At 37.8% G+C, this 20224-nt stretch overlaps 1 long non-coding RNA gene across 1 annotated transcript; it reads right to left on the minus strand.

Annotated features, from left to right (window-relative positions):
* Positions 1-10290: 10290 nt before the first annotated feature.
* Positions 10291-19585, minus strand: LOC128929971 (uncharacterized). Its single transcript, XR_008477386.2, has 2 exons — positions 13200-19585; positions 10291-10686 (listed from the first exon to the last, which is right to left on the minus strand). It is a non-coding gene; the product is annotated as an uncharacterized LOC128929971 (long non-coding RNA).
* Positions 19586-20224: the final 639 nt, after the last annotated feature.

Here is a 20224-nt window from a genome sequence, read left to right on the forward strand (position 1 = left end):
GTGCCCATCCATGAATAGATGAAGAACGTATGATATATATACACACTAAAATATTATTTAGTCATAAAAAAGAATTAAATTATGTCATTTGCAGCACCATAGATGGAACTGGAGGGCATTATGTTAACTGAAATAAGCCAAGTAAAGAAAGACAAATGTCATATATTCTCATTCATATGCAGGAGCTAAAAAAGTGGATCTCATGAAGATAAGAGTAGACTGATGGTTATCAGAAGCTGAGAAGAGTAGAGGGTATAGAGATGAAGAGAGGTTAATTAATGGATACAACTATACAGCTAGATAGAAGGAATAAGATTAGATAAGATAATGTTTAATAATCAGTAGGGTGACTCTGGTTAACATTCATGCAGCGTACATTTCAAAATAGCCAGAAGAGAGCAATTCAAATGTTCTTAGCATAAGGGAAAGAAAATCATTTAAGGTGATAGATATCCCAATTACCCTGTACAATCTTTACATATTGTATGAATGTATCAAGTTATCACATTAACCTCCAAAATATGTACATCTATTATGTGTCCATTAAAAACAGTAAAAACAAAGCAATTAACAGTTAAGGTCCCTCCCCTCAGAGAGCTTCTGATAGTAGAGAAAATAAACAAATAAATGAACTGAACAAGTTGTTGGAAATGAATGCTATAAATAAAAATTAGAAAGAACTGTGTAGTAGAGAATGACTTAGTAGGAGGAGTGATGTGCACACTAATCAGTCAGTGTTGGCTTCTTAAAAGATGGGGTTCTATCATCATAGATCTGTGTTGCCAGGCAAATGGAATTCTCATATGCTCTTTTTGGGGGTGCAACTGATACAAACACTTTTTAAAATTATTTGATTATATCTACTCAAGTTGCATGATTTTATCACAAAGATACAGTAAAATACTTCATCCTCTGATTACATATGATGCCAGTAGAGATCCCTCTCAACTTTTCATCCTTGTTACTCTCACAGGGAATGTAATGGGATTACCACATGCAGGTGTGATGTGGAGGAAGACAATTTGTGTATTGTATGGCTTGGTGATAACAATGACAACCACAACCACAATAATGTAAAAATAGTCATAGTAATTAATACATGTAATACTTATTTGTGAAGCATTGACCCAATAATTTATTAATATTAACTTGTTTAATCCTGAGAGGTAAAAGTAAAAAACTATGTTCATTTTTATGTGATAAAACTGAGGCACAGAGATATTAAGGAACTTGCTTATTTTTTTTATTTTTTATTTTTTAATTTTTTATTGGATTTTAGGTTTTGGGGTACATGAGCAGAGCATGCAAGACAGTTGCGTAGGAACACACATGGCAGTGTGCTTTGCTTTCCTTCTCCCCTTCACCCACATTTGGCATTTCTCCCCAGGCTATCCCTCCCCACCTCCCCCTCCCACTGGCCCTCCCCTTTTCCCCCCAATAGACCCCAGTGTTTAGTACTCCCCTTTCTGTGTCCATGTGTTCTCATTTTTCATCACTCACCTATGAGTGAGAATATGCGGTGTTTCATTTTCTGTTCTTGTGTCAGTTTGCTGAGGATGACGTTCTCCAGATTCATCCATGTCCCTACAAACGACACAAACTCATCATTTCTGATTGCTGCATAATATTCCATGGTGTATATGTGCCACATTTTTCCAATCCAGTCTATTATCAATGGGCATTTGGGTTGATTCCAGGTCTTTGCTATTGTAAACAGTGCTGCAATGAACATTCGTGTACATGTGTCCTTATAGTAGAACGATTTATAGTCTTTTGGATATATACCCAGTAATGGGATTGCTGGGTCAAATGGAATTTCTATTTCTAAGGCCTTGAGGAATCACCACACTGTCTTCCACAATGGTTGGACTAATTTACACTCCCACCAACAGTGTAAAAGTGTTCCTTTTTCTCCACATCCTCTCCAGCATCTGCTGTCTCCAGATTAATGATTGCCATTCTAACTGGCGTGAGATGGTATCTCAATGTGGTTTTGATTTGCATCTCTCTGATGACCAGTGACGATGAGCATTTTTTCATATGATTGTTGGCCTCATATATGTCTTCTTTCGCAAAGTGTCTGTTCATATCCTTTGCCCACTTTTGAATGGGCTTGTACAGCCAGCAGGTGACAGAACCAAGCAATCTGGCTCCTGAATCTTTAAATCCTGCTTCTGGCTACTATACATTAATGCCTTTGCCAAGCTGCAGGTGAATGAACAGAATGATCCTGTCAAGGAACAAACACAGGTCCTAGAAACAAATAGATCTGTGCTCGAATCCAAGCATCATCATTTATGAGCCTGGTGACTTCAGACATTTGTTTTTATCTTGGTGAAATTTAATTCTGTCTAATATATGAATAAAAACAACTGTTTTCTTAGTTTGAGTTACCCTAAAACCAGAGCCTGAGACAAAGACTTGAGTGCAGTTTTATTTTATTTGGAAGATAATCCTAGCGAGCATCAGTGAAGGAGTGGGGAGATTGAAAAAAGAGGAAGAAAAGGCAGTTGAAAGTGTTAGGTTGTATTGTGGGTACCAGGAGCTTGGTTCTTCAATAAGCTCCTAAGAAGAGTTTATAGAATGCCCCTCAGAAGTGCTCTCCTGAAAAATCTGAGACAGGAACATTTATCCACTGGTTGCTGACGTGTTTTGGTTGAGACTTGTCCTGAGGCATTAGCTTCCCTGTATTTCCAGGCTGCATTTGCAATGCTGAGTGAGCACCAACTATGTAACATTAGAGAAGATCCAGAGGTAGAATGCACAGTGTGCTGAGGTGGGAGGTGGCAAAGGAGATGAACCTGAGCTGATCCAGAATGCCCTTTGCTGCAGCAACTGAAATAAGAGGTGGGCCATTAGGGACCCAAACACATCTGCTACACCTATTTTGTCAGCTGGGATAAGATTAGAAATGATCCGAAGTACCTGGCAACCTGTCTGACTATGGCAGATAAAGGCTCCCCACTCCCATCCTTCAAAGAGACCAACCTTAATTAGTCTACAACTGCAATCACCTTTTCTTCTGCTACTAGTAATACATTGTGATTGAACTACTGGAAACTCAAATGCCAAAAGAAAAAGCTTTGATCTATAAATCACACTCTATAAGAATTAACTCAAAATTTATTATATATCTAAATATAAAACTTAAAACTATAAAATTCTAGATTAAAATGTTAAAGAAATATTTTAAGACCTAGTTTAGGATGAGCATAATTCATAAGACAAAAGGTAGGATTTCATCAAATTGAAGAACTTCTGCTTTTAATAAGTCACTATTAAGAGAAAGAAAAGTCAAAGCATAGCTGGAAGGAAAATATTTGCGAATCAGTTACTTACACAGGACTGATATAAAGCACTCTCAAAACTCAATAATAAACCAGCAACACAGTGAGACAACAGGCAAAAGGCTTGAATAGACACTTCTGTAAATAACATATACAAATGGCAAATAAACACATTAAAACATACTCCCAATCATCAGTCTTCAGGAAATTGCAAATTAAAATCACACTGAGATAACACTACATACCCACTAACAGTCAAATCACTGACCACGCAAACTGTCGGCAATGACTGGAGCATCTGGAACTCTTATACAGTGCTGGTGGGAATGTATAATGATGTAACCACTTTGGAAGCAGTCTGTCAGTTTCTTAAAAAGTTAAACATACACGTACCATATCACTCAGCCATTTCTGTTTTAGCCAAGAGAACAGAAAACGTATGTCCATACAAAGACTTGTATATAATTCTTCAAAGCAGTTTTACTGTCATTGCCAGAAACTGGAAAAGATCCAAATGTACATAAATAGATTAATGAATAAACGAATTGTAGCATATTGTTACAATGGAAAATACAGATATAAAAAGTAAAAACTATTGATACATGTAACAACATAATCTCTAAATAATTATGCTGAGTGTAAGAAAAGATAAAACATGATTATATACTATCTGAGCCTATTCATATACATTGTCTAGAATATAAACTAATCTACAGTGATAGAAAGCAGATCAGTGGTTTCCTGGGAAGACATTAGGGCAGACAAGGGATTACAAAGAGGCATAAAGAAACTTTTGGATGTTATTGATTCATTCATTATCTTGATTGTGGTGGTGCTTTCACAGGTGTATTCATATCAAATTTAGCAATTTGTACAGTCTAAAGATATGCAGTTTATTGTGTGTCAATTAAGGTCATTAAAAATGTTATTGTAATGAAGTTCCCCTGATTTAAAGATGAGAAAAGTGCTGGAATGGTGTTTCTTCTCCAGGCATGGCCGCTCTCCAAATACATAGGTTGTAAATGGTCACCTATTTTATCTGCTCACAAGGCCACACTGAATATACTCCCTCCAGGTTTCTTAAAATCATTAAATAGTCTTTAACCCCCATTTGCACATATGTTTATATTTGTGCATTTGCCATTGCACTGGGATTAATGCTTTAAAGTTTCATCTCTACAGTCATTAATCCCAGATCCAGATGGCACCATGGCTGGAGAAAGATAAAATTGCATTCTCATCTTTCATTAGAAGACTGGACAAATGCTCCTACTCAGCAGTGCTCTGTGCCTCACTGAGAAGGACCATGCTCATCAGGAAGAACTTTACCCTCAGAAAGAAATCCTACACTTTACAAATGAAAAAGCAAATACTCTATTTGTTGCAGATATTTTTGATGCTCTGTATTATATCCCAACACTGATCTCAGAGGAGCCATGGTGGATGGTTTCTTGCACTGGCCGCTGATGTCATCCCCTTGAAGCTCACCTGTTTTTCTGCCCAGGGCTTTGTCTAGGAACTGGAAAGTCTCCTCTTCCAGCAACCAGGCACAGACCAGAATTGAGAGGAATTTAATGCCCCTGGGGACAACCCTCAATTAATGGGGCATGATTGTTGACAGAAAAATACTACCCACATTCTGCAATCCTTCAGAGGGGAAACTAAGGAATTCTCTACATGGTGCCTCAGAGGTTCCTTGGTAGGACTCAGTTTCCAGGATCTGCAGTGACAAACAAATTACACACCCTTATTGTCTTTGCTAACTTCTCTGTTTTCCTCTTCTCAATTCCTCATTCTTGCTTCCTGAGATCACCACCCAGATCACCTCTTAGTCCTTGTCTCAAGCTCCTGTTTTCATTATTGGCGCACCAGAAGCCGTACTTTCCGTGAACAAGTCGAATCTCTAGATTATCATTAGTCTACAAAACAAGCTGAGTAAAGAGCTTTGATAGTGGAGTATTCTTTAAATACTCTGATGCCTGACAGCAATTTTTACTTTTATTTTTACCTCTTTTTCTGTCTTCATGAACATAATGTTTAACATTTTAGTCACATATTGAAAGAAATTCTTTGAGCAAGAATAATAATGAATAAATATTTATATTTAAAATCAGACCAATTCTATAAGACAAACCCCAATGAATCTGGCCCTTTAGGCCCATCCTCATTTGACCAACAGTAGCTCAAGATGCATATGAAAATATGAACTGTGTAGAAATCACACTACAGTGCCCAAACTGGCGTATCAACGTTAGAATCCACACTGCATACTACTATGTCGGTTTCGCCTCATATATTAACTATTTATTTTACACAGAAGACTCCTGCTGTCATAAGATACTTAAAAACTAAATTTTAGATGTCAAGTGTTAGTCTAATTTATTATTCAAGATACGAGGCATTTCTGTCATAATGTATTTATAATCATTGATTATCCTTGACATAAATGGGCCCATGAAAAATCAATGTCTAACTATTTCTACTGATGCCTAAATGAATGCTTTTATTTGACTGATGAATAAATTAACTCCCAAAATGATGAGAGTTATCTTTGGCCCGCTATCCACATATAACTGATAATTTAGAAATAAAGCAAACTTTACTCCACATATGCTGGATCATTATGCTATTTGACACTTCATTTATATAAAATTCTCAATTTTTGCTTATGTTAAGAATATCATAAGGAAAGTTATGTAAATATAGATAAAGTAAGAGTTTGAGTGAGAGAGACAAAATGAAAGATGTTTATTTCATATGAGTAATGAATTATACTCTAGTATTTTTCTGTTTTCTGACATGGGAAAATTTGTGAGTTGCTAAGAAGTAAAACTCTGTATGCCGTTAAGCTTCAAGGCTAGGCATTTTAGGAATATCTGCCCACAGGTCCAAGAATATAATCTAGAGACATTAGTTTTGCCTTTCATGTGTGCCCTAAAAGAAAGCAAAGCATAGTGGTTAAGAACCAGGGCCTTGGAGTAATACTTAGATTCAAATCCAGACTCTTCTGCTTATTAGCTACAGCACCTTAGGCAAATTACTTAACTCTTGAAGCTTAGTGTCCTTAGATCTAAAATAGAGTGTATAATGTCTATGTGACAGGGACATTAGGAGAATTAATTGAGTTAAAGTCTGCAACATGTTTATAAAATGACTGGCAAATAGCAAGCTTTCAAAAATTCTGTTGCTGGTATGAAAGCATAATCATTACTGGACTGTTCATTATGAGTAAATTGTGCTCCCCCCAAAAATAATTTCATATGTTGAAACATAAATCCCCAATAGCTCAGAATGTAACTGTATTTACAGATAAGGTCTTAAAGAGGTTATCTAGTTCAAATGATGTCATTAGACTGGGCTTTAATCCAATATTACAAGAAGAGGAAATTAGAACACAGACACAGAAACAACTGTGTAAGTACACAGAGAGAAGGTGGTCATCTACCGTTCAAGAAGAGAGGCTTCAAAAAAAGCCAACTCTGTCAAACTTTGATCTTGGCCTTTTTGCTTCCAGAACTGTGAGAAAATCAATTTGTGTTGTTCAAGTCACCAGTCTCCGCTACTGTGTTATGACAGCGCTGCCAATTAATACATTGCCCAATAACTACAGATAAGTAAAAGGCTGGACAAATAATGAAATGGCTGTTCTCAAACATTTGAAGACAAGAAACAAAAGAAAGTGATCCTTAAGAGGAGAGAAGTAAGAGAGTTCAGTCCATTTGTCACTATGGCTTTTTGCCCGACTGCATTTTTGATAATGCAATGTCAGAAGGGGAAACATAGCAGAGCACAGCGGTCTCTTCATGTTCAGAAGACAGAAGTTACAGTTCAGGTATTTTTTTTTTTTTTTTTTTTTTTGGATACAGAGTCTCACTCCATCACCCAGGCTGGACAGCACTTGTGCAATCTCAGCTCACCACAACCTCTGCCTCCAGAGTTCAAGTGATTTTCGTTCTTCAGCCTTCGGAGTAACTAAGATTACAGGTGCCTGCCACCATGCCCAGCTAATTTTTTGTATTTTTTGGTAGAGACAGGGTTTCACCATGTTGGCCTGGCTGGTCTCCAACTTCTGAGCTCAGGCAGTCCTCCCGTCTCGGCCTTCCAAAGTGTTAGGATTACAGGTGTGAGCCACTGCACCCAGCCAAAGTTCAAGGATTTTGAGGTGGAATTTGCCTGAGAGAGAATTATAGAGAAAGCATTTCAGAAATCTGAAATGTGGTTCTCTCAAGTCATTGACTGAAGGCTAAATCGTGAAATGAGGCTAAAAATATATGAAACCAGGGAAATAATAACTACAAAATAGAGAACAACTTTCAAAGAACAGTTACCAGAACCCACATGGGCTGGTCAGCCATGGGGAGAGAACTCATTGAACACTCAGAAATATAGTAGATATACCAATACAGTCACAACCTAGTAATAGAAGTAAATTACCTCTATAGGAGAAATTTTCCTAAGAAATCTTAAAAACAGGCATCAAAGAATCAGACTGCACTGCAAGTCACTTGAAAAAAGGCATTTCATGTTAATGAAAGACTCAATTAAGAAATCATAATGGTTATAAATGTATATGCTCCTAAAACAGTGCTTCAGAATATGTGAAGCAAAACCTGATAGAAGTAAAAACTCAACAATTAGATTTGAAGATTTCAATATTCCTCTTTCATTAATTTATAGAAATAAGTAGACATAAAATTAGTAAGGATACAGAAGATCCGAATAACCTTATGTAACCAAGTGCTGATATTTTAAGAACATGATACCCTCAAATAGCAGAATGTACTTTTTTTTTCCCATGCACATGAAACATTTGCCAAAGTAGACCATATTTTGGCCTACGAAACAAGTATCAATGAATTTAAAAGGTTTGCGGCTTTTAAAATGATTTTTAACTATTATAGGTGTATATGTTTATGGGGTTCATGTTTTGATGCAGGCATGCAATGTGTAATAATCACATCATGGTAATTTGGGTATTCATCACCTCAAGCACTTGTCATTTCTTGGAGTTGGGAACATTCTAATTCCATTCTTTTAGTTATTTAAAAAGATACAGTAAATTATTGTTTACTGTTGGGCTATCAAATACTAGATCTTTTTTGTTCTAATTATATTTTTTTCACCATTAACCGACCCATTTTTCCCCCAATCCCGACATCTAATAACAAGTAAAAGTTTCAATGTATATGATATATAATATTTAAATGGATCGGTTGGAAGCAATCACAAAAGGATATTTGGAAAAAACACAAATATTTCTAAACTAAAATGTACTATGAAATTAAAGTTAATGTCTAAATCAATGACAATGAAAACACAGCATATCTGTATGTAGCATATTTATGGAATACGGCCCAAGTTGTGCTTAAAGAGAATTGCATATCATCTTTAAATGTTGGTGCTAGAAAAGAAAAAATTATTTTTATTTTAATTTTTTATTTTTGAGACAGAGTTTTGCTATTGTTACCCAGGCTGGAGTGCAATGGCGCGATCTCGGCTCACCACAACCTCCACCTCCTGGGTTCAGTCAATTCTCCTGCCTCAGCCTCCTGAGTAGCTGGGATTATGGGCACATGCCACCATGCCCAGCTAATTTTTTGTAGTTTTAGTAGATACGGGGTTTCACCATGTTGACCAGGATGGCCTCGATCTCTTGACCTCGTGATCCACCCTCCTCGTGATCCACCGCCGAAAAGAAAAAATTATTAATTAAATAAGCTTTCATCTCAAGGAGATAGGGAAAAGAAGCAAATAAAAGCCAGAGAAAGTAGAACAAAGGAATTAACAATGATAAATGTATAAGGTAACAAGATAGATAACGAACCAAAATAAAGAATGATAAAGTCAAAGTGTTTCTTTGACAAAATCAATAAAATAGATAAACCTCTAGAGATATGAGCTAAAATAAAGAGCAATTCATCCATTACAAATATTGAAAATGAAAGTGAAACATCACTACAGATCCTATGTACATTTCAACTATGCCGACAGATTATGATTCATAATAAGTTATTCTTAACTTAATAAACCTAACAATTTAGATGATGTAGACAAATTCCTTAAAAAGAAATAAACACATAAAAATAGAAAGTATTAATAGCTCTATATCTATTAATTTATTTAATATTTAAATTATTTCCATAAAGAGAATCCCAATGCCAGATGGCTTCACTTGTGAATTCTGTCAAAAGTTTAAGCAAAAAATAACAGATCACTAAAATAAATTATTTCAGAAAATAGAGGTGGTGAGAGTACTTCTGAAGTCACTATATGAGGCCAAAATTTGAGAGATACATAATAAGAAGAGTAAATTTTAGATGAATAGAACTTCAAAGCCTAGACATAATCTATCAACAAAATATTAGCAAATGAAATTCAGAATGAATAAAGAATATATATATATCATAAGCTACTGAGTTCTATGCCAGGAATGCAAGATTAGTTTATATTTTAAATGAAATGATACAATAGATTAGACTAAGAATAAAAAAATTAAAGCCCTATTGTTAAACAACAGATACAGAAAATAAATTTATAAAATTTAATACTCATTAATGACAAAAATAACCCTCAAAAAACTAGGTATAAAAGTGATAATATTCCTCAAAATTAACAATCTTAGTATATTTATGAGAAAACATCAGAGAAATCTAAATTCTACGAAATACTTTATCACTACTCTTCAAAAGTGTTAAGGTCATGAAGGATTAATAAATTTATGAATCCAGGGTAACTAAGAAGACATCATGACTATATCCAATGAGGTATCCTTGTTGGAGCTGTGAAGAAAAAAGAGAAATTACTTAAAAGAAAACCTGGGTAAATGAAGTCTTTAGTGTAGTTAGTAGTATTACACCAATGTTAAATTTTTACATTTGATAGATGTATCAAATACTATGGGATCTCTGGGGTACTGATTTTTCTGGCTGGAAACCTCTGTGGCCACATCACCTTTGCCTGAATTCTTGTCCTGTGTCCAGGAAGAATGAGGTAGGCAGAAAAGTGAAGAGCAAAAAAGAATTTTATTTAGTGTTAGAACAGCTTAGAGGAGTGGGTAGCTCTTCTCTGCAGGCAGGTTGTCCAGTAGAGTGTTCAGCTCTTAGCAGAGAGGAAGCCCTGGCTCCTCTCCATAGGGAAGTCATTCCCATGTCTCTGCAGGTCTCTGAAGCTCTCAGCAGAGAGGACAGCTTCTCTCTGCCAGCAGGTCATTTCTACAGCTCTCAGCAGAGAAGATACTTCTCTGGGCAGCTGGTCTTTTCATCATCCCCAGCTATCAGCAGAGACGGGTACTCCTCTATGCTCTGCAGTTATTGGTCATCTGGTCCCATCTTCTCTCTGCTGTCATCATCCTTTGTCCATCCTCTGCCTTCCTCTGCCTGAGTTGAGGGCTTTTATGGACCTCAGAGGGAAGAAAGTACATGCCGATTGGTCCATGAGTGCCCATGGGCAGGCCCAGAAGAGACAACGCAAGTTCCCACTGTGGTCCACAGGACTGGCAGCCTGGCCCCCAGCCTTCAGGTTCTCCCTGGCCCAAAGGTGGGGATTTACTGGGGATCTGTTTGATCCAGAACTCTACCTCACACTGCCATTCATGGCCCTGGGGCTGGACCCCAACCCCACTCCAGAGATGGGAGCAGGTACAGGGAGTCAAAAGAAGCTGGGCAGATATCTTTGACCCTGCAGGGATGGGGAAAAGGGATTTCCTTCCTGGAATCCCCAAGAGCACAGGCTGCACAGACACCCAGATCTTGCACCGAGGAAGGCGCAGCAGCTACACTGGCACCTGCTGTAGGCAGATCCTCCCTGCTCCTGGCCCTCCCACAAGAGCACAGGGAGGCTGGGACCCACAGCTGCAGTTTGGGTGGCTGTCTCAAAAAAGAAAACAAGACAAAACAAAAACTGAAAACAACTCAAGTGTTCATCAGTAGCTGAAAGAAAAAAAAACACTGCTCAATAAGGAAAAACAACAACAAATTATTGTCTGTTGTAAAAAAAGATGGATCTCAAAATAATTACGTTGAGTAAAAGAACCCAGACTAGGAGAATAGGCAGTGTAAAATTCTATTTATATAAAATTCTAGGAAATATAGACTAATCATAGTGGCAGAAAGTAAATCAGAGTTTGCCTGTGGTTAGATGATGCGTTGGTGGGGAAAGGCAGGAGGGAAGAATTACAGAAGAAGCTTTTGCATATGAAAGACATGTTCATTATATTAGTTGAGATTATGATTTCCGAAGTGTACACATGTGCCAAATTTATAAATTTGTATAGTCAGTATATGTAAAATAAACCTTTTAAGAAGCTATAAAAGTGACCCACAAAAATACTAGCACAGCGGCATAGTATTCTATTAAATTATCTAAGTGATACTTACTGAATTTTATCAACTTATACATGCTACCTGAAACCAGGCACCTTATGTAAAGTGGTATATACCATTTGTATCATCCAAAACAAATACTCATTTTGACAGAAAACCCACATAATGCTTGAGCCCAATTCTAGTATTATATTTTCAGAAGTGGGAAATGAAAAAAGTATGTAAATTGTGAGGAAGAAACTAGACAGATTCTGTTCTTTATGATTTCACCATTAACCCTGTATTAGAGAGGACAAATCTGTTATGAGACCTTCCAACTTCTCAGATCTGACTGGGCTCTTAAATTATCAGAATATTGCACTTGGGCCTGCTATGATCACCATCCTCACCCAACTAAATGGCAAAATGCTTATTTGTGCAGAGTTGACATTGAATAGAGAGCATGTTGAACATTGCACACAATTATCCTCATCCTCTAGGAATGAAGTATCCCTGCACATGCCCAATGTCAAAAATGAATGGTCTTGTCAAGATAATTCTCAGCACTGGATATGTGGCAGGAGCTTATCTTTTCCTTGGTGCCATTAGGTCCATAGAGGGCATCAGTTTTGAGACAATCCCACTGGCTTTTGACAAAATGATGTATTTGCATGCATTTCTCTTTAACATTTTGCTTTTTTGGCTCAGGCTTTTAGCTAAATGTGCAAATAGCTTTTCCAATCAGCTTTGTATTTTCCTTCTTTTTCCCAACTATTCCCACACCGCCATCTAGTAACCACCATTCTACTCTATGAATATGACTTTTTTAGATTCCACATATAAGAGAGGTCAAGTGGTATTTGTTTTTTTTTCTCTTTTTTGAAACAGAGTTACACTCTTGTTGCCCAGGCTAGAGTGCAATGGCACAATCTTGGCTAACTGTAACCTCCACCTCCTGGGTTCAAGCAATTCTCCTGCCTCAGCCTCCCAGGTAGCTGGGATTTCAGGCATGTGCCACCACACTCAGCTAGTTTTCTGTGTTTAGTAGAGATGGGGTTTCACCATGTTGGTCAGGCTGGTCTCGAACTCCTGACCTCAGGTGATCCACCTTCCTTGTCCTCCCAAGGTGCTGGATTACAAGCATGAGCCACCTCACCCAGCTGGTATTTGTCTTTTTCTGCCTGGCCTATTTCACTTAATGTAAGTTTCCAGATACATCCATATTTTTGCAAATGGCAGGAACTCTTTCTAAGGCTGAATAATATCCCATGTGTATATATACCACATTTCCTTTATCTGTTCATCATTGATGGTTGAGTCCATATCTTGGCTATTATAAATAATGTTGCAGTGAACATGGGAGGCTGGGTGCAGTGGCTCGCACCTGTCATCCTAGCATGATTACGTTGAAAGACCAAGGTAGGCAGACTGCTTGAGCCCATGAGCTCAAGACCTGCCTGGGGGACATGTGAAAGTCTCTACCAAAATAATAACAATAACAATAATAATACAATAAAATAAAAATGACAATAAAACAACTATGGCAAAGTGGAAAAAAACAATAATAATACAAAAAGAAATTAGCCAGGCATGGGGGCATGGTAGTGCATACCTGTAGTCCCAGATACTTGGGAAGATGAGGTGGGAGGATCACCTGACCCTGGGAGGTCGAGGCCACAGCGAGCTGTGATTGCACCATTCCACTCCAGCATGGATGATGAAGTGAGACCTTGTCTCAAAAAACAAAACAAAACAAAACATGGGAGTACAGTGCAGTTGATATCTCTTTGACATACTAATTACATTTCCTTTGGATATATAGTCATATTGGGATTGCTAGATTATATGGTATTTTCTATGTATATTGATATCAGTAGCAGATAATTCTAAGGCGACCCAAGATTTGTTAGAGAATTTGTAGGCTTTAGATGGAGTACCTAGAGGACTGGGACAAGGCGTGAATCACTTGTCTGTACTACATTTCTTGGCATGAAATACTTCATGAATGAGTGAATGAGCAAGTGAAATAAAAAGTGTGTTTGTTCTTCAGAAAAGTGTGTTTCAGGTATGTAAGTGGTTTGCATGGTATATTCATTTTCTACTGCTGCACAAAACACCCCCATTCATGGGCAGCTTAAAACAATAAACATTTATTATTCTCACAGTTTCTTTGGGTCAGAAATTCAAGAGTGGCATAGCTGAGCTATCTGGCTTAATGTTTTCTATTAGATATTGCAGTTAAGATGGCAGCAAGGGCTGTCATCATCTGAAGTCTTGACTGAGCTGAAGGATTCACTTCCATAAAAGGTCGTTGGCAGGTCTCAGCTCCTCACCATTTAAGCCCCTTTATACAGCTGCATGGATTCTTTATAACATGGCTCTAGCTTCCCCAAGAATGAATGATCCTAGGAAACCAGGTGGAAGCTACAATGATTTTTATGATCTAGCCTCATAAGTCACACTTCACTATTTCTGCAATATCTTATTGATACACAGGACAGTCCTATTTGCGTTGGAGAGGACTACACAAAACCATAAAATAGCAAGAGGGGAGAGTCAAGGATGCTATCTTGGAGTCTCTCTAGGACACTATGCTGCAGATTCTTTAAAGATTTCCATTAGCTATTGTGGCATCGACACCTACACACTCCTTGAACTTTGTCAAAAGCATCACGTTCATTATCACCACTCCATTTATTTGTCTATGTTAACCACAGCTTCTATTGGTAGGTGCTCAACAAAAGGAATCAATAAACGTTATTTGAAGACTAATAAATTTGTGCGCTAATACTGTTGGTGCTCCACTCAGATTCACTCCGATCCTAATCCCTTTTACTACTTTTATCAATTCCTCTTCTGGCTTCTATTTGCTCTTGCCTGCACCTGCAACTCTTTTTGAAAGACTTCCTTTCTAGAGCCACTTCATCTTCCTACACAGAGAGCTGTAAATGTCTGGAATTCTATGTCCCCTAGGGCAGATTTTAGCCAGTCACTGAATGATGTAAGAGTATGGGATTCCAGCCCACTGGTTTTGGGTTAAAGATAAATTATGAATGACTTACTATAGATTCCATTTCAGAATATGACTGAAACTCTCTGCCTGATATCACATCTTGTTTAATTTCTTCTTCTTCCCGCCCCTACATGTCATACAGCCAGGTTTCTCCTGGGATCCCTGCCCTAAAAAAAGATTCGCACATGAATCCTTGTCTCAGGCTTTGATTCTGCAAAGTCTGACCTAAGACAAACTACATGCTTATAGCCACAAGGAATGGAAAATTCAACTCAAAAAGGCTTAAACAATAAGGGAGGTTTATGGGCTCAGATAACTAGATATTTTTGCAATAGGGAAAGTCTCAACGATCGATCAGTTATGATATAAAGTATGTACTTTCTCTATGGTTTTCTGTCCTTCCTTATGTTGCATCTTTAAGCTGCATTCCCTCATGGTGGAAAAATGACTGCAGCACTACCAGCCTTCACATCGGTGAAACATCATCCCTAAGAGAAGAAGCCATTTCTTAGGAAAACTTCTTTACAAAAGCAAGAATAATTTTTTCCCTAGTTTTCAAAAAAAAAAAAAATCACCTTGTATCTTTTTTGGTCTTGATTTGGGTCATGTGCCTAATCCTTTACCAATCTCTGTGAACCAAGGGATGACCTGGTCTGGATGGTCACTATGACAAAGGAAATAAATAAATGACTGGGTTGTTCCCACCAGTACCCTCTTCTGACTTAGGGGTAGGGTCATTTTATCCACAAAAAAGACAACTGAATGTCAACCTGGGCCCTGTTAGAAAGTCAGAATTGGGGGCTAGGTGCTAAAAAGGCAAGAAATACATGTTTAGTCTACTCTGTTAGAGTCTTAGGAGGAGTTTAATGACATTGGCTTTGGAATGGAAAGAAAAACCAAGACCTCAATTCTAGAAGAGCACAGAGACCCTGTATTAGACCGTTCTGACATTGCTATCATTGCTATAAAGTACTACCTGAGACAAGGTAATTTATGAAGAAAAGATATTTAATTGACTCACAGTTCCACAGGCTGTACACGATGCATGGCTACAGAGGTGTCAGGAAAATTATAATCATGGCAAAAGATGAAGGAGAAGCAGGTACATCTTCACATGGCGGAGCAGGAGAGAGAGCGAAGTGGGGAGTGCTGTACACTTTTCAACAACCAGATCTCCTGAGAACTCACTCACTATGACAAGAGAAGCAAGGGAGAAGTCCACTCCCATGATTCAATCACCTCTCACCAGGCCCCTCCTTCAACATTGAGGATTACAATTTGGCGTGAGATTTGGGTGTGGACACAGAGCCAAACCATAGCAAACCCTCCTTCCAAAGTTCTACCACCTTAAAATTTTTCAGGAACAATCAGTTTTGGTCTTGATTTCTTCATCCAAAAATTAAAATTCCTCAGAGCACAACTCTGATTGGCACAACTTTGTTCAAGTATCATGGTCAAAGGGGCAGGACCATCCAGTGAAAGCATTGCTACCTCAGGTCCACTCTTACATGCTGAGCCCATTCCCAGAAAAGAAAGCGTGGCCGTCGGAAAGGCATCTCCTGGAGGTGGCTATAACCATGCGATGCCCTTGGCGATAGGAAGCTAATTAGTCTCTGATTGGGATCTTCATTCTCGGGACTGCATTAACGCCATTAGAATCCCTGAGGTCTGATTACCACACCTCCCAAATTACCACACATAATTTAAAATGGAAACAATTCTTACCATAACATCAATGTAAAGAGGTTTGATAAAATTGTGTGATATTGCATGTTCACAGTTTCAGTGCATTTTTTTCTTATTTTCTTAAAGCACCATTAGTACTCAGCCTTCATTTAGTGTTCCTTTTTAGTGATCTAGCATGGATTGCTCTCTTAAAGCATGCTAAAGGATTCAGAATCACACTCAATGAATGTGGTAAGTACATAGCAAAACATCAGTAGGGATACAGGAAATGCAAGAGTGCTGTCTCATATGCTGCTATTATTAAAGGACCTGTAGCAGGCTCTGCTGATGACTCTCCCAGATTTTGTCAGTGCTCACTGTTCTAACTCTCCCAGGGTTTCCTCCTGCTAGCACCTGCAATTTGACATCTGAGGATTTTCTGTGACTGAAGAAGTATGCTTAGCCTAGGCAGAGTCCTGTGGAGGTAATGTCCTCAGAAACAATTCCTGGCCAATAAGGAACGTGATGAAGGTTAAATAGTCCACTTCTCATGGGGGACAATTCACAACCATCTCCCAGGATCTCCCAGCAGCACTGAGCCTCATTTGACCACATTGGATTTTGTTTCTTCCTTCTTGAACTCCCTTCTATTCTTTTTGCGTGATCCTAGGGATTATCTTTCAAATAAGCTTTCTGTAGTCAAATCATTAAGTCAGAAGTCTGTGGAAACTCGATCAAAGATACACTCCAGGGAGAGGCTATAAACAAGGGAAGGCTGTGGCCTGGCCACTTAGAAATCACATAAGCTCTATTTTCTAGATGAGTTGATAAATTCAGACTAGGACACAACCGGACAGGAACAGAAACTAGACTTTCTCTGCACACTGGTATGATCAGTGTTTTGGGGTTAAACCTCTCTTATCTAAGTATACATTACTAATGATATGCCAGAAATTCAATGAGTAATTTTACAGTGAGACAGTTTGTTCTAGGAATCAATATGCTTTTCTCTTGTGTCTCTGGTTCCCCTATCAAGGTGCCTGAAGCCCAGTGAATAATCATAAAGTTGCTACATTGGCATTGATTTAGAAGAAAAGGAAATAGGTATTTGTAACATCATTTATCCCGGCCATGGTGATGTCTGATGAACCTCCCCTGCCCTACAATAGAGACCTCTGTTGGCAGAATTCTTGTGATTCCCCATGTTTAGTGACTCCCTCAGCAACAGTGGTAGACTATTAAGTTGGTATCTCAGAGTACAGCAAATTACCACTTTTTACTGAAAGACTCCTTCTCAATGTGGAACAACCAATCTATAATCATACTGCCTGGCACGCAGTCTCCTCTGCCTAGAGTGGGCTCTCTTTATTTTCACTCCTTAAAGACAAACATTTTCATTCCATCTTTCTGAGTATTGAGTAGAGACCTCACTATTGCCTATGTACTATTTAAAAAAATGTTTTTATACTTTACTCTTTTCTAAAAATAACTTAAGATAGCTCAAAATAATGCACACAATACCACAAGAAAATATAAATTACAACAAGATGAGGGAAATATCAGTAAAATCAAGGGATATGTCACAAAATGGAGCTAAAATAATATTAAACCAATGTGACATGGCATTTTTGACTCTAAGTTTTCCTTGCACTGTGTAAGGGACTAAATCTGCAAATATAAACCCACTGATAGAAGTTGCAGTGTTTATATTTCCTAGAAAATGATGTTTGTTTTCTATTTGGGACACAAGATCTTTTGCTCATCCACACAGAAGCCTCCATTTAATTGAAGACAGTATATGTTCAAAACACTTAGAAGCATCCTTGCCACCTTAAATCAAAACCATCATAACCAAAGTTGTCGTTCTACCCCCCTCTTGGATCCTCTCCACCAAGAAGAAACAGAATCAGAGAAGTGCCATGAAAATAAATAGAGCTAGTGCTATGTATTTATTTCCAAAGCCTTTACTTCTGGCAAACAGTAGCTGAAGCCTTTTATCATTTGAAGATAATTAAGCTGAAATTATGAATGGCTTTGCTGCTATTCAAATAATGCAGGCACTTTCACCTCCCTCCCTTTCTATACCCTCTTCCCCACTTATCTTCATGGTGACAATATCCTGAGTTTTTCTCTTTGATTTCTTTACAATGAAATTCACTAAGGGGAGAGCAGAATGGCTTTTAAGGGGAACTGTAAGCTTGACAGATTATGACCATTTAAATTATTTTAATTAAGTCCTAAGTGCTTTCAGAGAACACAGCAAACTAACAATTAATAAGAAAGAAACAGTAGAAGGGCCTCAGCTTTATGGTCAGCAAAATAAATAAAATGAAGTTTAATACAAATCTTTTTTTAATTATTATTTCTCATGCTGTGCTCATAATGAGTGTGTCCTGGAATTGTGGTGGTGGTGTTATGTTAATGCAATAGAGCTGTCCAAGCAGCAGCCTTCTCTTCAAGTCTCATCTCTCAGATGTGAGGTCTTGGCATGCTGAAATGCCTGTCTTCAGCTTTCATTTGTTGTGAGAAAAGATAGCTGCATTTCAGAGATGCAAAAAAAATCTCACCTTTCAGGCCCCGGTGAAAGCCTCCTGAGTCCATCTGATTTCGACCACACAGCCTGCTCGCAAACTGAAGTGACCAAGGGCTACTCTTTGACATTTCATTTTAACCATTTTTCTGTTAACATAGCAATTGTCAAAATGATATTCAATCTCTAAAATTTTTTTAAGTAAAGGAACAAATGCCATTCTGAATCATTTACTTAAAAGTGCCAAAGCCATTCTGAGGGGTTTCAAGACATAGGAAAGTGTTTTTAAAAATAAGCCACAACTTTCTTAATAATCTCAGTTTCTTCCCTTTCTATAATGGTGGTAAGACCAATACCTACCACATAGGACTGATACGAGAATTAAAAGAAAAAATAAACATAAAGTGCTTTGTACAGGATCTGACAAATAGTAACCAGTCATCTAATTAGTTACTTACATTAGCAGCGTCTTCTTTTTTATAATGACCATATGTTGAGCACACATTCTGTCATGTACTATAATAAGCAATTTTTATATTAATATAATTATTACCTTTACAGGAATCTGGAAAACAAGTTCTATAAAATTTGCCTTTTCCTGATTACAGAATAATGTATACCCTTTGTAGAAAACATAGAACAAAAAAGAAACTATGCATAAGAAAATAGAAATAATCTATTATCCAGAATTAGTCACCTTTAATCTCAGTATATTTTGTCCCAATTATTGCCTTTACATATAAAACACATACAACTCACAAACTTGGACCCATGCTGCAAATAAATGTGATCTCTCTTATTCACTTACCTTTATAGCATGAGCCTTTTCCTAGAACATTGGATATTTTAAAATAGTACTGGCTACTACCCATGCCATTGAAAGAATGCGTAATAATGTCTTTAACATTCTGCAAGGTAGCTACTGTTGTTTCCAATTTGCAGCTGGAGAAATTGAAGCTAAGACAGATGAGTGATATGCTGACACAGAACAGCTTATGGGGAGGAGATCCAGGATTAAAAACAAAGTCTGTTTGACTGTAAAGCAGATGCTCAGATGCCCCTTCTAAACGCCATTGACCTATCCTGGAGGTCACCAGCAGACATTTAAGTACATCCCCATGGCTTTCTGTCATTCAACACAGCCTAGAAGTGCCTGGATGCAAAGACCCTAGGAGTAACCCTCCCAGGGTGCAATGGAAGTTGGTGCCTAAGTAACTGACATTTATTACCCCCTAGTGGAAAATTTTCAGGAGTGTCCCAAATAGTCCCCAGTGAGATGGAGCATCTGCTGCTCACAGTAGTAACCTCATTCGTGCCACCTTTATGACTCTTCTCCCTCCCTGTTTTCCTTTCCCACTCCCTTGCAGTGCTTTCCAAGTAAACAATCTGAGCAAAAACCCTTCTCTGAGTGCTTCCTTTTGAGGGAAGC

Source organism: Callithrix jacchus, chromosome 17, assembly GCF_049354715.1.
Source record: "Callithrix jacchus isolate 240 chromosome 17, calJac240_pri, whole genome shotgun sequence".
Classification (NCBI taxonomy): domain Eukaryota; kingdom Metazoa; phylum Chordata; class Mammalia; order Primates; family Cebidae; genus Callithrix; species Callithrix jacchus.